At 43.1% G+C, this 18,981-nt stretch overlaps 1 protein-coding gene across 2 annotated transcripts in view; it reads left to right on the top strand.

Moving 5' to 3' along the window:
• The window catches only part of LOC126089452 (ras-related and estrogen-regulated growth inhibitor-like), a 579,634-nt gene that overhangs the window by 206,133 nt on the left and 354,520 nt on the right, over positions 1-18,981 (top strand). The window lies entirely within an intron of this gene.

The following is an 18,981-nucleotide window of genomic DNA, read 5'->3' as shown; positions in this document are numbered from 1 at the left end:
AATGACTGGTAGTGGTCTAAATAGAGAAGATATAAATGCAAACTAGTAATAGCAAGAAAAGCATTTCGAAAAAGAGAAATTTGTTAAGATCGAACACATGTTAGGAAGTCTTTTCTGAAGGTATTTGTTTTGAGTGTAGCTCTGCACGGAAGCAAAACGTGGAAGATAATCAGTTCAGGCAAGAAAAAATCTTTTGGAAACTGGTGCTACAAAGCAATGTTAAAGATTAGATAGACACATTGAATAACTAATGAGGAAGTACTGAACAGAAATAGGGATAAAGGAATTTATAGTACAGCCTGTGTGAAAGAAGGGGTCGGTTGATAGGAAAAATAGCGAGGCATGAAGGAAACGTCTGTTTGGTAGTAGAAAGACAAGCGCGGGGGGGGGGGGGGGGGAAACTGTAGAGGGACACCAAGGTTCAAACCAGGTTCAAATGGTTATAGGTTGGAGTAGCTACCTAGAAAAGAAGAGGCTTGCACCGAGCAGAATCGTATGGACAGCTGCGCCCTGAAAGCCTTCAGGTTAAAGACCAATACCAAAACCAAACACCAACAGCAGAACAACGACAACAACAATGTCTTGAAGTCGCTTGCTCACGTCAGTCTGTATATGCAGGCTAATATCAGGAACTGCTGTAGTGATTTTAATATGCTTTTCGCTAATAGACAGACCGATTGGCGAGGAAGGTTTCTGGATATAATTTACAAATATTTCGTACTAATTGTCTGAATTATGATATAGTCTGCCATAAAGAATCCACGAAAGAAATTCGGCAATGAATCTCAACAATGCATTGCAGTTCTTACGAAGCTTCGCAAGAGATGTGTTGTAACACGATCGAAACATGTACATCATGCATGTTTTTTTTCCTATTTTCTCTTCTATTTGTGCTACCTTAGCTAGTTTCCGGTACATACTGAATCACTGACATACGCATTCACCCATGAGTCGCATACAGTATTTAGCTTGGTTGTAAAAATGTGACTTACATCACGATGTGCCTCCATAATTACCATGCCACGCGGGATAGCCGCGCGGTCTCGGACGCCTTGCCACGGTTCACTCGGCTCTCCCGTCGGAGGTTCGAGTCCTCCCTTGGGCATTGGTGTGTGTGTGAGTGTGTGTGTGTGTGTGTGTGTGTGTGTGTGTTGTCCTTAGCGTAAGTTAGTTTAAGTTAGATTAAGTACTGTGTAAGCCTAGGGACCAATGACCTCAGCAGTTTGGTCCCACAGAAACTTACCACAACCATAATTACCATGAGATGTCACTGCAAGCGCAAGTTCAACATGGAACACACAAAATTCATATCTTCAGACACCTATCCTGGCGTCCGCTGCTTGCCTAGCGAAGCTATATTAATGTGATGGTAGTTATTTAACGTTTTTCTCTGAAATTTATTGATAACTGCGCAGTGGCCCGCATCTAAATAAGTTACTTCACAAAAGTTGTCTGGGATGGTCACCGGTCAGATTATAAATAAAAGAGCAGATGCGGATTAAATATCGACAGTTGTCAACTTTCCACCCTAGGTATCAGTAGGTAAGTATAACCCCACTCCTCCCCCACACCCACCCCGTGGCTCGTCCCGAAGTGCACGCATGCGCGGGCTCTCTCTCTCTCTCTCTCTCTCTCTCTCTCTCACGCACACACACACACACACACACACACACACACACACACACACACACACACACACACACACCTTTCACGATCTGTTGTCACCAAGAGAAGTGCGCTACGTCTCTCATTACACGCCCGTGCGTCTAAACTGGTTGAGAGCGTCGCTATAGGCGCTTACGGCATTCAAAATATTAATCGATGTGCGCCTCGGCGGTGAAGGGCCTTCCTCTTCCGCACACAGTGGTGACCGGACCTCTCGCGCCTACGCGCTTCCGGCAGGTTCCTCTCTGTGCCGTCGTTGTTTCAGCCGGCAAGTGTTGGTTTGTTTCGAGACGTCGCACACTAATAAATTACTCGGCGGCCTGGCACGGGAGTTTCCCGGTGCCGGCGAACACGGCTTTCCTCATACGGCACGGCGTGCCGTTGTACCGTGCCTTTGCTGCTAACGGTGCCGACACGAGCGGGGCCTTATATTGTACCCCAAGCCAAGCCCGGCTGGCCTCACCCGCTCACTCCGGGCAGCCTATGTGTCACTCCCGCAGTTCAGCGCGACGGATGATGGACGCCTCTTTTTGTGAGCCTACGTAATGCGAATCACTTTTGCGTCGCCGGCTGCAGAACTTTCTTTGCCACCAGGGACCAAATTGCTCTAGACATGAGTGCAGGCGTATATCCATGGGTCGGAGCATGGGATAAAGACCTCCAATGAATGATTTACGAAAACCAATTGTAATTATTCTGGTACTAGCTCAGAATCCCGGCGTTGCCCGAGTATTTACACTACTGGGGATTAAAATTGCACACTGTACTCGCATTCGGGAGGACAACGCTTCAATCCCGCGTCCGGCCATCCTGATTTCGGTTTTCCGTGATTTTCCTAAAATCGCTCCAGGCAAATGCCGGGATGGTTCCTTTCAAACGGCACGGCCGACTTCCTTCCCCGTCTTTCCATTATCCCATGAGACCGATGACCTCGTAGTTTGGTCTCTTCCCCCAAACCAACCAACCAACTATTAAAATTGCTACACCAAGAAGAAATGCAGATGATAAACGGATATTCATTGGACAAGTATATACTAGAACTGACATGTGATTACATTTTCACGCACTTTGGGTGCATAGATCCTGAGAAATCAGTACCCAGAACAACCACCTCTGGCCGCAATAACGGCCTTGATACGCCTGGGCATTGAGTCAAACAGAGCTTGGATGGCGTGTACAGGTACAGCTACCCATGCGGATTCAACACGATACCACAGTTCAAGAGTAGAGACTGGCGTACTGTGACGAGCCAGTTGCTCGGCCACCATTGACCAGACGTTTTCAATTAGTGAGAGATCTGGAGAATGTGCTGGCCAGAACAGCAGTCGAACATTGTCTCTATCCAGAAAGGCCCATACAGTATCTGCAACATGCGGTCGTGCAATACCCTGCTGAAATGTACGGTTTCGCAGGAATCGAATGAAGGGTAGAGCCACGGCTCGTAACACATCTGAAATGTAACGTTCACTGTTGAAAGTGTCGTCAATGCGAACAAGAGGTGACCGAGACATGTAACTAATGGCACCCCATATCAACACGCGGGGTGATACGCCAGTGTGGCGATTACGAATTCACGCTTCCAATGTGTGTTCACCGTGATGTCGCCAAACACGGATGCGACCAGCACTATGCTGTAAACAGAACCTGGCTTTATCCGAAAAAATGGCGTTTTGCCATTCGTCCACCCACTTTCGTCGTTGAGTACACCATCGCAGGCGCTCCTGTATGTGATGCAGCGTCAAGGGTAACCGCAGCCATGGTCTCCCTGCTGCTGGAAACGTCGTCTAACTGTTCGTGCAGATGGTTATTGTCTTGTAAACTTCCCCATCTGTTGACTCGGGGACGAGACGTGGCTGCACGATCCGTTACAGCCATGCGGATAAGATGGCTGTCATCTCGACTGCTAGTGACACGAGGCCGTTGGGATCCAGCACGGCGTTCCGTATTACCCTCCTGAACCCACCGACTCCATATTCTGCTAACAGTCATTGGATCTCGACAACGCGAGCAGCAATTTCGCGATACGATAAACCGAAATCGCGATAGGCTACAATCCGACCTTTATCAAAGTCGGAAACGTGATGGTAGGCCTTTCTCCTCCTTACACGAGGCATCACAACAACGTTTCATCAGGCAACGTCGGTCAATTGCTATTTGTGTACGAGAAATCGGTTGGAAACTTTCCTCATGTCAGCACGTTGTAGGTGTCGCCACCGGCGCCAACCTTGTGTAAATACTCTGAAAAGGTAATCATTTGCATATCACAGCATCTTCTTCCTGTCGGTTAAATTTAGCGTCTGTAGCACGTCATCTTCGTGGTGTAGTAATTTTAATGGCCAGTAGTGTAGTTGTGTTCGAGAGTTTCTACGAATGGAATTCATTTTTCACTTGTAAAGGTTCGTTGTATAGAACGTTTGAAATAGTGTCATTGGGAACATGAAAGAGAACCTTGTCTGCTTCACCATTATGGGAGAAAGCCACATAGACTGGGCCATGCGAAAGCAATTGAAGCTAATGTCCACGCCCACAAAACCCAACGTCTGACCTTATGTTTTGTTTAGGGTCACGGTATCACATAAGCTCGCTAGGAACTGGACGCGTTTAGTGCGTAATGAAAAATTGTTGGAAATAAGCGGGACTCGGAATATAAAACCTACCTGATCCACTTCCCGTCAAAATTTCGGCTTCTGTGCTGCTATGTCGGAGAGAAGTAACTTTAAGCTTCTGTGTGTGAAGGTTTCTAAGGAGAGAGATAACACATTCTGCTCCGGATCAGAGTTACGTCGCATCTCGCTTTCAGGAGGGTTCTCAAAGAGCGAGTTAAAGCCTAACGTTCCCTACTTCCACCAAGTCTCGCCTCACAATCTTCATTGGATTCCTGAGACACTATAGTTGTCAGTCTTTTAGCCGTTGTGGTGTATTCAGGAAGAATCTACAATTTTCCAAACATTTCTATTTGTAAATAAAACTAAATAAAAACGCCATGAGTAGGCACCCAAATTATAAAGTAAACTTAACAAATTGGTTTGTCCTAGCAAAGAGTACAAATAAAACCTCTCGAAAGATGCAAAGCAATGTCGTTAATGTTTTTAATACACAAAGCGAAATCATTAAACCTGTGAATCCTAGCCAATTAAATTCGCTGTCAGTTTGTATTCGTAAAGGTAAGATTGCAGCACTTAATTCTGTAACTGATGTAAAATTCGGAAAATATATAAGGCACTGAATTAATATGGGATCTTCGGTGCTATAAGCAAAGATGAATAAACATCTGAAGTACTAAGCTGAGCAGACTCTTTTAGATAAATCTTTAAACAACAATGTCTCGTTTTTCTCTTCGGTTGCTATGAAATAAAGCCTTTACGCTACCCCAAGCTACACTCTTACCCGCGAGAACACGAAAATACGTCTACTAATTTTGGAGATTAGCTTGTTCAAACAGACAAACAGGGTGACACGGCGGTTTTATATAAAAATTTAAATTAAGTATATTTTTTCCCTTTGATCCGATTTTGATGAAGTAAAGTTTGTATGTTGCACCAAACTACACTCGAGTTACATATGTAAGCCCCAAAGAATTCGTCAGGTAGTTTAGGATATCAACGTGTTCAGACACAAAGACACGACAGGTTACAATTTTATTATCAGTATAGAACAAAATATAGAACACAATATAGACCAAAAATATAGATACCAATTTTCAGGCTTGTTGGACATCTTTAGGAGGCAAATGTAGCATGAAAGCTGAGGGACTTGATAACCACATGGAATACCACTTTTTAATTGTTGCCTTGCGGCGTGGTTGGCTACAAAACGTTATAGCCAGCTAATGTGCCAATGCACATATTGTGCGTAGCTGCAGTCAACAACAAATCCGACACTGTTCGTGATGGATAAAGAAGTTAAGTGCAGTAAGACAGAAACGGGAAGGTCTTTCACGAGCAACAAGAAAACATAACAGAAGGACTGAAATTTTTCCAAACGTTTTGGGAAATGGCCAAAACAAATAGGATTTTCTCCATTTACACGCTTGCATAATCAGTCTATATATTCGGCATCATAGTACTAACTCCAGTACTGAGAATGGTGAATGCCCCTTTCGATATCATATAGAGCAAATTGTAACTTTTCCTAACAAGTGAAGACTGTTGCTGTTATAGATATTAAACAAAAACGTATGATACGTTTTCGGAAGGTGGTGCCCCACAGCTTTTATGTATTTGAAAAATGTCATATTATCGACTTCTTGCTCGCTCGTAAAGTACTTTGTTTACACAACCACTTTCAGTCGTCTGAACATCACCAGCTTCATAAAAGTATTCACAGAATCCTATTAGGCGAAATATAAAATCATTATCGTCAGGTGATAAAACAGTGAAATACATATTTATCATATCGTAATATAAATTACATCGTCAGTCTAGAAGAAGTGTGATAAGTGGTGTATACATCCATGTTAAAAGTGTCAGCTTTAACAGTTTTACCATGCATGACTTCAGTATCTATCACAGCTTTTTTAGACTGATGATGTAACTTATGTTGCTGTATGATAAATGTATAATTCACCATTTTATCACATGACCGTAATGATTTTTTTATGTTGCCTGATATGATGCTGGGAATAGGTTTATGAACCTGATGATGGTCACACAAGTGAAACTGATTGTGTTAATAAAATATTTTGCCGGCAGCTCAAGGTGTAATAAGACATTTTTCAAAATCGCATGACTGACGTCTGTCTCAAATTCTGTGATTACCAATTTCCGTATAAAGCATTCAAATATCTTTGAAGTTGGGCTATTGTGATGCACTGCACAATGAAGGGAACTATTGGGAGATTGTAGTAACTCACTGTTACTATTAATTCAGCCTAACCTTCCACGGCAGCGGTAAAATTAATTCCTAAGACGGTTCTCTAAAAGATGCCGCTATGCACGCTAGTGTATGTAATTTTACACCTTGCTTGACAGGGTAGCACTAGAACTGAAATGTGGCAATAAAATAAGAAATAAACAATAACATTTATTACTAGTGATGGCACACAATTTTATTGGCCTTTAGTAAGAGTTTGATGAACGGTACTTGTATTCCTTTAGATAATATAATGAAAGTCGAAACAACTTTTCTGCCTCTTCGCAGTCTACGATTTAGTCAGTATGAGTGAAAGTATTAGGCAGACGCACATAGTGCGGTTGCGCCGTAAGTGGGGACAGCTAAATCAGAACTTTACATCTTCTGTACGGAACTACCGGAATTCTCGAACTGCAAAAACTGCTGGTTGCTGGCGCTACAGGAAATGAGGGAATGTGGGCAGTGGGTCGTCTTTTGTGCCTGTTGGCCTAAGGATTTCCATCTGTAGCAGAACTAGCAGGCTGTCGGAAGTGAGAAGACACCTGGCATGTGGTTCTGCGGTTGCGCCTTTGCACCTCTGAGATCTGTACGTAGCAGAAATAAATTGTTACGTTAAAATATTTTACATTCTTTACTGTAATTATTTTTTAATTGCTTTGGCCTTCTGAGGACCACATGAAAAAACTTCTTCCTTTTTTGTAACAGCGTTTATTCTTACCCCACACCTTACACGAAATGTATTCGCCGTTGGGGCAACCACCATTGCATAATGGAGTGAAGAAATAAAAATTTGTGCCGAACCGTGATTCGTACTCGAATTTGCATGCTTGTCCGAAGGATCACTGCATCGTACTAGTTAACAACACAGGCAATTGCAATATCGTATTTCCTCATGTCGCTTTCCTGTTTCTTCTGTTCATATTGTGTCTGTTTAATCTAAACACCTGTATGCTGTTGAGACTTGGAGCAGCGGAAAGGGGGGGGGGGGGAGCGAGGGATGTGAGACGGAGCTTTACACACTGATGGACAATCTGTTTACTGTCAAATATCCAACTTACAGAACAGCAATGAAAACTATGGAGACCCCAGAATTAAACGCAATTTGAAACTCATCCTATTTCACGAATAATCTGTGATCCCTTCTAGAATGGAAACCTCGTGTCACACTTGTGTGAATGTGACTCACACTTGTGTGAATGTGACATGCATGACACACAGTGAAGGTTATGAGACTCTCAGCGCAACAACAAGTAGATAAAACTTTGAAATGTCAGGGCTATAATACCATATGTAGGAAGAGGGTAGGAGAAAGGCGACGTTCGGATGGCGGTTTGACTGCGGTCATGGTCAGCGCTGAATGGAGGTGCAAGGCGTTTTATCTCTGCTGTCGTCCGTCAGAGCCATACTCCTTTAAGAGGAGGCTTAAAAATCGAAGAAAGTAAAAATACTCCGCTTACCAGTGTGCTTCAGTGTACTGCTGATCGCAAACTTTACCGACAACATTTTGGAGATAGTCAGAATATTTTCTGACTAAAGAGTTTTTGATGTTGCTGAGCAACAGTCATACAACAACTTTTAAATGAACACAGCGCCATTTGACTGTGTTTCTGTTTATTTAATTACGAGCCAGTTTTCGGCCATTTATGCCGTTTTAAAGTGATTGAGTTTCTGTCTGTAACATATATTGCAGAACATCCAGCTCGAAATTGGCCATAAATTAAGAAAAATATTCGCTCCCTACGAAATGCCGGACGTAAAATCATTATCTTGTAAAAATATAAGCAAATAAAAATGGGAGAACGTCTTTTTAACCTGTTTTCATTAAATACAACGCGCTCCCACTATTATTTACTGATCTTTTTACAAGACAATGATTTTACGTCTGGTATTCGTGGGGAGCGAATATTTTTCTTAATTTATGGCCAATTTTGAGCTTAATTACCTGTGATATAAATGACATAAACTCAATCACTTGACAATGGCATAAAAGGCTGAAACCTGAGTCACAATTAAATAAGCAACAATACAGTCAAATGACGGTGAGTTCATTTCAATTTTTTCTGAATAGCTTGATTTAAAGTGAAACGGTGCACAGCGGGATAGTTCCAGAGAGGAAGTTATAGGAACATATTTCTTAATTTGACAATGAAACACAAACTTATTAAAAAGATAAACACACGTTACTAACGGGTCTTTGCGATACTACTTGAATTTCATAGTAGGAACATATTTCTTAATTTGACAATGAAACACAAACTTATTAAAAAGATAAACACACGTTACTAACGGGTCTTTGCGATACTACTTGAATTTCATAGTACGTAACTCACTCACGTAAATCAGCATACATACAGTGTCCCATTTACCTCGAACAACCCACGTAAGTTTTTGTCAAGACGAAAATGTTGTTTAGCTACCGGGGAAACTTTAACAGCACGATTTCCTTTTCTGTTCTTAGTTAGTTACATGTCTCACATATCAACTGAACGATTCTTTTAGGAGAATAATGTGGAACGAGTCAATTTACAGGGAATATATACTTGGTTAGTGTTCACATAAATGAATACATAAATTTTAGTCCTGACCGTGCAACTAAACAAGGTTGATTTTACGTGCTACCAGTTTTTAGATAGAAATACACCCGTGGAATAGAAGAAATTGTCCAGGAGAAATGATTTTAAGCTAGGTTCAAAACTTGCTTTGCTACGTGTTACACATTTTATTTTATTGGCCTAAAGAACAAAAACTTTTGCTGCTGCATAATTAACTCCTTTATTGACCACTGACTGCTTTGATAATGGGTAATGTAGGGCATATATTAATCTAGTGTTGTCGGTGCGGACGTCGCTGTCCTCCTCATATTGTTATGCACTGTTTATGACGAATTTCATTAGACAATATTTGTACTGTGATAGTGCAGTAACATGCTTAATTTCTTGAAGAGGTGCCTGCGTAACGACAGCGGGTAAACACCACATACTATTTTCTAATGCTTGCTTTTGTGCAATCAGTGCTTTTCTCTAAGTGACGAATCACTCCAGACTATCATTCTATAAGACAGTATTGAGTAAAAACTTGCAAATATAGGAGGCCAATTCGTTTGTTACTCTCTCTCTCTCTCACACACTGTCACTGAGTAATTATAAAGTAGATCCATATGAGAGCCTAGGAGAGCTTGATTAAAAAAAAAAAAATCACATAGACGTAAACTTCGTGTTCAACTGCAAGCGATACACAGTAGCAACATTCTAAAGCAGGTATCACAATTAAATGAGTGTCGAATAAAATGAAATCATCGTCCACAAATATTTGTAGGATCCGGTTTATATTTCCAACACTGTGGAACCGCTAGTCTACTTCAAGTCCAGACAGTAAGCACACGCAACCCTAGAGACTGAAACATCTGAAAAAAAAGAATAGGATAGTCAACGAAATATTGTGCGTAGAAATTGAGTCACTGCTTCGAAAGGAAACCCTAGACCATATCATCAACTACTTTGAAGATTAGGCCTGAAGATTCGTAATTCAGACAATAGCGACGTCCAGCGCTAACCCATTTCGGAGGAGCGCCTTCTGTACGGGTTGACACCAGAGACCAGACAGTTTCCTCCAGGCTCTGGACCGCGTCTGCCCTGCCACCGGTTGCGGACGTGCCTGGAAGCTGGTAACGTCCCATAAATGGTGAGAGTCCCTCGTGGCATGGGCCGCCTTGACGCAATCGCTGCCAGTTGTTGCCGGCACACACAACGAATAAATTGATTGCATTTGTTAAAGGCATCGCAAAGGCCAGCGCTGTGGCTGCTCGTAAATCCTGTGGCAATTGGCCCTCGGGTCAGGAGTCAACTGCTGAAATCGTGACACTGTGGGAGGAGGCCCTTCATTTCTGCAGCGCTGATACGAGCCAGTCCCGATACGTAATCGGTCGCTATTATTCCTCTTGCAAGAAGCGAAATCGATTTCATCTGCCGGAATAAGTTATCAGTAGTGTTTTCTGGCATGTTACAAGGATTCTTCGTGTTGATTAAAGGAGTAATCAAATGTGACGAGTATCCGTTCTGAAAAAAAATGTTAAAGTGCATGTGATAGGAAAATAATACAGTTTCGTTCAGAAAAAGGCAGCTGTCGACCAAGGTTGTGCGGAAGCGGCACAACGAGAGATTTAGAGTGCAAATCGTTGAAACAACTATGTGTTCGCGAATATGGACATTGCCTGATTTGCATCCTATCTCGCGGCTAAAGGAATTTAGTTGTGTTGGGTCCGCAGCTGTATAATCCGTTTTGGAGGGGAAGAAGGTCCACGGAACAGCTACATTTTTTTCTTTTTTTCCTGTGAACATTATTCGCTGACTGGTTTCGGAAACTTATATTTTCTTAACCATTTATACACAAAGAAGGGGAAAATGTGTCAGTCAGAAAAAAAATCGAAAAAATGTACCTATGAATTTCCTTTTTCTGAAAGAGTATTTTTCGCTGTTAAAATGTATTTTTGTCGAAAACTCTATACGCAATACATCCAAAGCAACATGGAAAACTTTATAGGTCTCACTTGTTCTCGACTGCGGTGTTAAGATTCATCATCTTCAGACCAGTGATAACAAGTAATCATGTGGATACCAGGTAATCCCGATTACATAAACAAAAGTAAAACTCTTAGGTGTTGCATGTAAAAACTATCCATGTAAAATGATGGGAAATTACTGTGACGTTGTGGCGCCTATTTTCTTAAGTTTAAGACTTTTTATGTAGTTTTTACTGTTTCTTAATTACGTATAAGTAATAACAGTTCATGTTCAAGCACAGTAGCTAAGAGCAACGAGGAACTAAATCGTAGAGACATAACACAAACTACGTCATAACGTGAAGAGGATGCTTTCTCACAACTGACGGATAAATGACGAAACAGTGTAGACTCCGGCATAAAAAATCGCATTCTGACTTGCATCGCTTTCTTTTGCTTTGATTCTTATTCTTATCGCTGTTCAATGCTGAAATCGTATGCTGAAAATATAATTTGGAAACAAAGAGATATTTTAAGTCGTGTGTGTTATTTATGCAATCCTAGTCACAACTGAATTTCAAAAATACTGTGAGACAAGTGGCATACGTTAAAGAAGAAGTTTTTGTGAGAGAGGTTTGAGTTGGCTTCAACATTTAACCATACTGTAATCTGAAAAAGCATTCTGAAATTTTCGGCATTACGTTAAAGAAGCTCGATGATTTTCCTGGTAGGCGACACGGTCAAATATTTTAAGTGATCTAATTCATATCCCACAAGCCAAAGTCACAGAGGACTTTGCTTTGGAGTGGATCTTCTTCATGAAAGATATTCATTAACGTAAGTAACGAAATATTACAATGTTTTAATCTCATTAGTATTTCATACAAAACAAAATTTTCTTGCTAACAATTTATGAACCATAGATATAGCACGTTTGCATTCGAGCTTCCTGTAGGATTTCGTTGTTATATCAGACTAAAAGTAATCAGTCTCTCACCAAGTATAGTATTTAAGGATGGGTAATGAAATTATCCATACAAAATAATGGGAAATAACTACGACATGTTGCCTTCTTAACTCCGACGTTGACCTAGATAGGCGAAGTTACATTTACAGGTGGATCAGCAGCTCTGTAACCTTCTGCATGATATACAGACTGGTCTACAACTGAAACTTGTCAACGTACCTGAAGCAAACGCGCAACCCTATTGCGACACTTTCACTGGAAGAAACCACCCATAAATGCCAGCAGGATTACGGGCAAGCTGATTCTCCGTGGCCTACGCAACCTCTGCCATCCAGGCATCAGAGTGTCAGTGAAACTCACTGCCTCCCATTACATTAGGCCAGGTATCCAAAAGGGTTGTTGGCAGTATAAGTCTCGGCATAGCTAGCACTGGAAGCCGACCTTGCAAACAATCCTGGTCGGGCTCTTATGTAACCAGTACAAAGAAGGAGCTCCGCATGTTCTCTTTAAAGGCTCCATAAGTAAGTCCATACCATTTCTTATCCCTATCATGTGCACTCTGCACCTGCCAAGATTACTGAATTCATCTTGCTTGATTGTCTGGTTCGCTAATGACTAAAGATCCTCATGTTCAGTGTGTGAAAAGAGGCTGTCAGTTTTTACGAAATAATCTGTCGTGATTCTCTTTGATATGTATCAAGCAAGAAGTACACAACAAACACCGTGAGAGGACGCCACCATCTAGATGGCACTGACAAAAATAGACCACTTCCTGCTTCTGCGCCACATTTTCCTGCGCATCATGTTTGGCAGCTGAAAACGTGGACATCCAATGGGGAACACTGTAAACAGTGGAGCACTTCACTTCCACCTTACACTTGGGACATGGGACTCCTATTGTCGAGAGGTTCCAAAACACGATGCACCATGGACACTCAGTTCCATACCAGCAATTAGTTTAGTACAATGGCTGCAGTCAGCTGAGTGCAGTAAGGACTACCTTCCGACATAGCAGTCGCTGTTTATGGAGCACTGCAACGAGTAACTGAAAGTCTGTAAACAATACTATCAATTATGCTTACGACACCATAAACATCCAAGAAACAGCGAAGTTAGTTAGAGTTCGTTGTGTTAAGTTTAGGACATTAAGTGCCATGTATCCAACTGTACGAAAGTTAGGTCTCATTTGTAACATAGTCTTCATAAATAGTACTTGTTATTTCTTATTGTGTTGACACATCCTTGCTACAGTGCCGCTCTATCAACGCCAAGGAGACGTGGGATACAGACTGGTGCCACAGCTGTTGTTTTAAGGAAGCTCGAAAGGAGCAGAAATGATTAGTGAACACCTAAGCAGAGTAAACAGTAGTTTTACTTAACGACTGAGAAATGTAGCTGCCACTGGCCACCCTGTATGGTGACCGATAGAGGTGACGCAGTGGTTAGCACACTGGACTCGCATTCGGGAGGACGACGGTTCAGACCCACGTCCGGCTATTCTGATTTAGGTTTTCGGTGATTTCCCTAGAATCGCTTCAGGCAAATGCCAGGATGGTTCCTTTGAAAGGGCCGGGTTGACTTCTCTCTCCATCCTTCCCTAGTCCAATGGGACTGATGACTTCGCTTTTGCCGGCCGGAGTGGCCGAGCGGTTCTAGGCGCTACAGTCTGGAAACGCGCGACCACTACGGTCGCAGGTTCGAATCCTGCCTCGGGCATGGATGTGTTTGATGTCCTTACGTTAGTAAGGTTTAAGTAGTTCTAAGTTCTAGGGAACTGATGACCTCAGAAGTTAAGTCCCATAGTGCTCAGAGCCGTTTTTTGAACTTCGCTGTTTGGTCCTCTCCCCTGAACCAACCAACCAATCTATATCGCGTCGGCAGAGTCCGCTCGTAGTCGCAGTTGCTGAAGGGATGGCCCAGTGGGCGCGTATAATTAGATCCTCCGGGTTCAGCGGGCCACAACTGTTGTTGTCTGTCGGATTCCTGTGTTTCCGTTGTCAACTGTGAGACGCCAGTGGGGGTCGTATCGATCTATGTTACCACAGCAAATGTGCAAGTCAGCCACAATTAAGGAATCATTGTAGCGAAACGGTCTGCTGATACCACAGATGCCTGCACTGAATTATGGTTCAAATGGCTCCGAGCACTATGGGACCTAACTTCTGTGGTCATCAGTCCCCTAGAACTTAGAACTACTTAAACCTAACTAACCTAAGGACATCACACACATCCATGCCCGAGGCAGGATTCGAACCTGCGACAGTAGCGGTCGTGTGGTTCCAGACTGTAGCGCCTAGAACCGCTCGGTCACGCGGCCGGCGCACTGAATTAATAGTAGCATTCAGTTACTACATTCACAACACTATTCATGACAGAAAATAAGTGGAGGTTGAAGCCACTGCTGCCAAGGGCAAGATAGTGAACAGCGTGATGCAGCTCAAAATTTTTTTGGCGTCCATTGGGTGGATGAACTACGAAGAATGAAACTGTGCAAATGAAAGGAACTATGAGGCACCTATTCTGCTAGTACATCCACACTATGGCTTTGTGCCCGTTGAGATATTTTCGGAGCAAGTCTGCAAGTCACGAGGTGGGAGAGCAGTTAAGTGGGAGACAAATGTTTTGCTAAAATGACAGACTCGAGTGCTACGAGAAAAACCAACCAACACGAGGCCTCTTCGAACAGGCGCTGAGTGCGCGAGTGTCAACAGAAGTGCCTGGCGGCTGAAGCGGGCGCACAGTGGAAGGGCGCGCGGTGTAACGACCGCAGGAGACGCCCACCTGTTGCTGCACGCGTATCGCTTACGCCAACTTTGTAAACAGAATTACATTCCCAGGCGGCTAGATGGCTCGTTTTTCCGTCTCCGCGGTGCGCTGTCGTAACCGCTGCGGTTTGTGGACGGCCTGTATTGGGTTCAGAGAGGCAGGGTTCCGCTCCACCGGGCCAGGAGGCTGCCGGCTGCGGGATGCGTTTCGAAAGTACGCCGTGGCGGCTTTCCTACCGCATTCTTGCCGGCGCCACGCACAGCTGAAGGAATGAATGGAAATGCTGGGACTCGGGCGTGGAAGGTCGCAGTACAGCTAAATACTCGCATTGTGGTGGACTTGCTGAGACCCTTTTGTGACGAAGTATCTTATTTCATTTCTGCGGTCGTCAGTAAGGTTGCATTCTATCCCGGCGGAGTCTGTTCCATTCCTAATGGTAGGAAAAATGGCATCTCTAAAGTCTGAGCGGCGATTACCTCCAAAATGTTGTGTGTGTGGTTAACTCAGACCGTTCTGCTGTTTTTCATGAACAGGATCTACGCATCTCAACAAAATTTGTAGTAGAGGAGGAGGAGGAGGAAGAGATTAATGTTTCACGTCCCATCAACAACTGGCGTCCGTGGTGACCGAGCGGTTCTAGGCGCTTCAGTCTGGAACTGCGCGACCGCTACGGTCGCAGATTCGAACCCTGCCTCGGGCATGGATGTGTGTGATGTCCTTAGGTTAGTTAGGTTTAAGTAGTTCTAAGTTCTAGGGGACTGATGACCTCAGATGTTAAGTCCCATAGCACTCAGAGCAATTTTTTTTGAACCGTCTACAACGAGATCATTAGAGACGGAGCACAAGCTCGAATTAGTAAAGGATGGAGAAACAAAATTTGTAATAGAGGAGGAGGAGGAAGAGGTTAATGTTTGACGTCCCGTCAACAACGAGATCATTAGAGACGAAGCACAAGCTCGAATTAGTGAAGGATGGAGAAGGAAAGTGGCTGTGCCCTTTCGAAGGGACCAAGCTGGCAATTGCCTTAAGCGATTTGGGGAAATCCTGGAAAACTTAAATGAAGATGGCCTAAAGCGTGTTTGAACCGTCGTCCTTCCGAATGCGAGCTCAGCGTGATAACTATTATGCTCTAATATAGAACCAAAACTCCACCAGCATACTTCCATAGGTGGTAGTATCGACGAAAAGAAGAGAAAAGTCTTGTAGACACGCGACTTGAAAGAATGCTTATGAACCATGATCAAAATGGTTCAAATGGCTCTGAGCCTATAGGACATAACATCTGAGGTCATCAGTCCCCTAGCACTTAGAACTACTTAAACCTAACTAACCTAAGGACATCACACACATCCATGCTCGAGGCAGGATTCCATCCAGCGACAGTAGCGATTGTGCGGTTCCAGACTGAAGCGCCTAGAACCGCTCGGCCACATTGGCCGGCGAGCCATGAGCACTTGTTCGTATTCGATACTGGGACACGCAGCTCTTCTTCTGCAACCTCTTTGCTTTCCATATTCTGGGAAGTGGTAATATAGACCAAATGATGTCCAATAAACGTGGACTCTAAAATGCATGCCTTAAGAGCTATGAACTCTAGTTCATCTTCGCTACTGTGAAACACTACTCTTGTACTCAAAAGTGCTCATAGCTGTTAAGGTACGCAATTTAGTGCCCATGTTTACTAGACTTTTTTATTGTTTTGCTACATACTATACAACGAATCAATACCCTAGTAGCCCTTGCCCAGTATATGGCGAACCAACCCCGATTAACGAAATTTACGTTTCTATTCATTTTTCAACTACTTTTTCTCGAAAACTGGAAATGTTACGAACAGTAAGGGAGCCTATGGGATCGATGTATTATATGAGAACATTTGTGTATAATTTCATTCCTTTTCAGTTTTTATGTAATATTTTGGGAATCCATATTTATCTCTAACTTTAAAAATGTTAATAGTCCTGTAAATTTGTTTCTTGTGTCTGTAGTTCTTACGTATCTCGTGTTTAGCAGTATTGATAACGTAGATTCCATTTTAAAATTACGTTCAAATGTAATTAATTACAGAATTTATATAAACGTTGTTTTTGTCCTCAGTCACGTTTTCTTGGTAAATGCACAGAGACAGAACAAGTACGAATTTTAATTTGTTCATTTGTTAAATTTGGAAAGATATAGGCACTAATGTTCCAAAAATGCAACGCTGGTACTTTGTACCCTTGAGTTGAGCTATTTTTGTGTAGCTCTTCATGTAACAGAGTCTCTGTTTAGATTTCGAGGAGAATAGTCTAGTCCTGACGATGTTGTGGAACGGAGTTCCATTTTTGGCCTGATTATTGTGATCTCAGTGTGTAATGTGAATGCCATTTTTACGTACTTCTACAACTATTAATGGAACATGGAACAGAAGGGTAATGCTATCTCATAAATTTGGAATTAGTTGTGACTCTCTTTAGCGACGTATATACGCTTGAAAACGTAGAGTGTTTAAGCTGCTGAATTCGTAAATAAATCACGATGTGTAGTGTAATAAAGTTATTTGCCAAGATCGCTATGTTAACACAGTTACTGGATTATTAGTTTCGGCAATGTGTACTGCTGTCTTCAGATGTAGAAAGAAAATATGCCGAGGCTACAGTTACCTCATAAGACAAGCAAATTTTTCTTCTTTAACAATAAATACAGCACTCCGTCTTCAGGCCACGAGTGGCCTACCGGGACCATCCGACCGCCGTGTCATCCTCAGTGCAGATCGGAGGGGCGTGTGGTCAGCACACTGCTCTCCCGGTCGTTATGATGCTATTCTTGACCGAAGCCGCTACTATTCGGTCGAGTAGCTCCTCAATTAGCATCACGAGGCTGAGTGCACCCCGAAAAATGACAACAGCGCATGGCGGCCTGGATGGTCACCCATCCAAGTGCCGACCACGCCCGACGCCGCTTAACTCCGGTGATCTCACGGGAACCGGTGTAGCCACTGCGGCAAGGCCGTTGTCCTTGTAACAATACATATACATAATTTAAAACAAGGGGAAGAAAATTATAATTATAAGTCAATTACATTTACAGCATTTACAAAGCACAGGATGTCGCAGACATATATCCGACTGCTGAACATATACAGTTGATGTCTTTGTTGCCAACTTCGCCCGGATCACCAGAAAATGACCTGTTTGGGCTTTTACGTATGATATGGAGAACAGTCCACCGTTTTGCCCCACAGTGACAGCATGGATAAGTTTGTACATTGCATCAGCACATCTTCCACTATTTATCCTTATTCTGTTGAGTGCAGACCAGACCTTATGATGCTCTTGAGAAACCTGGTGGCCTGGTCGAGGTGCAGGGCATCTTCAATTGTTCTGGGGTAGCGTTGTTTTGACATATTTGTGTCCATCGGTCTGTGTTACTCCGTTGTCCACCAAAGTTACTTGCGTCCGCAACGTACCTTAAGCTGCACGTGTCTCTTGGGTGTTTGCAAACGAATAACATTACTGGCGCCAGACAATCCTAGTGGTGTCCTAGCATACTTCGCGTCATCATAAACAGCGTCCTATGGAGAGAATGTAGGCTATTTAACGAATTCATCTACGTTATATCTGACTTGTTTTCTCGTTAGCATAAAGGTGTGGGATAGCTAATTTCCATCTCCAGTCATTTTCCGATCTGTGAAAGAGGAAGATGGAGGAGGAGATACAACCATGAGTTGTATACCATACACAAAGACCAACCCATCAGAAGGAGAGTGAAATCATCCAGACTGAGGTTGGCGGGACATGTGGCTCGCATGCATGATACAGAAGTACCAAAAAGAATATTACAAGGAAAGCCAGGAGGGCAGAGAGGACGTGGTCGACCAAGAGCCAGATGGGAAGATGGAGTAATCGAAGATTTTAGGAAGATTGGCTATAGAAACTGGAGAGTATTGGCAAAGGACCGAGAGAGATGGAAGGAAGTTGTAGAAGAGGCCAAGGCTCATCATGAGCTGCAGAGGCAAGAAAGAAGAAGTTATTTCTCCGATAATGCTGCGAGCTTAATCGGTGGTCCCGGCTGCTGAAGTGTTGAGACAATCTGGACATGGCTCTCAGCTAAAAATACAGCAGAGAAAACACGCATACAAGGGAGCAGCAACGCGATCCTGAGAGTTCCCGAAAGCAGGAAAAGGCAACTTAGAAAGCGGCCGCGGCCTCGCCGACCCGTCTCTTTCTCCCAGGAACCTCTAAAAACGCCGTAA

This window comes from Schistocerca cancellata, chromosome 1 (assembly GCF_023864275.1).
Source record: "Schistocerca cancellata isolate TAMUIC-IGC-003103 chromosome 1, iqSchCanc2.1, whole genome shotgun sequence".
NCBI classification, from domain to species: Eukaryota; Metazoa; Arthropoda; class Insecta; order Orthoptera; family Acrididae; genus Schistocerca; species Schistocerca cancellata.
Note: the sequence above shows the minus strand (reverse complement) of the source record. Positions and strands in the feature narration are given on the sequence as shown.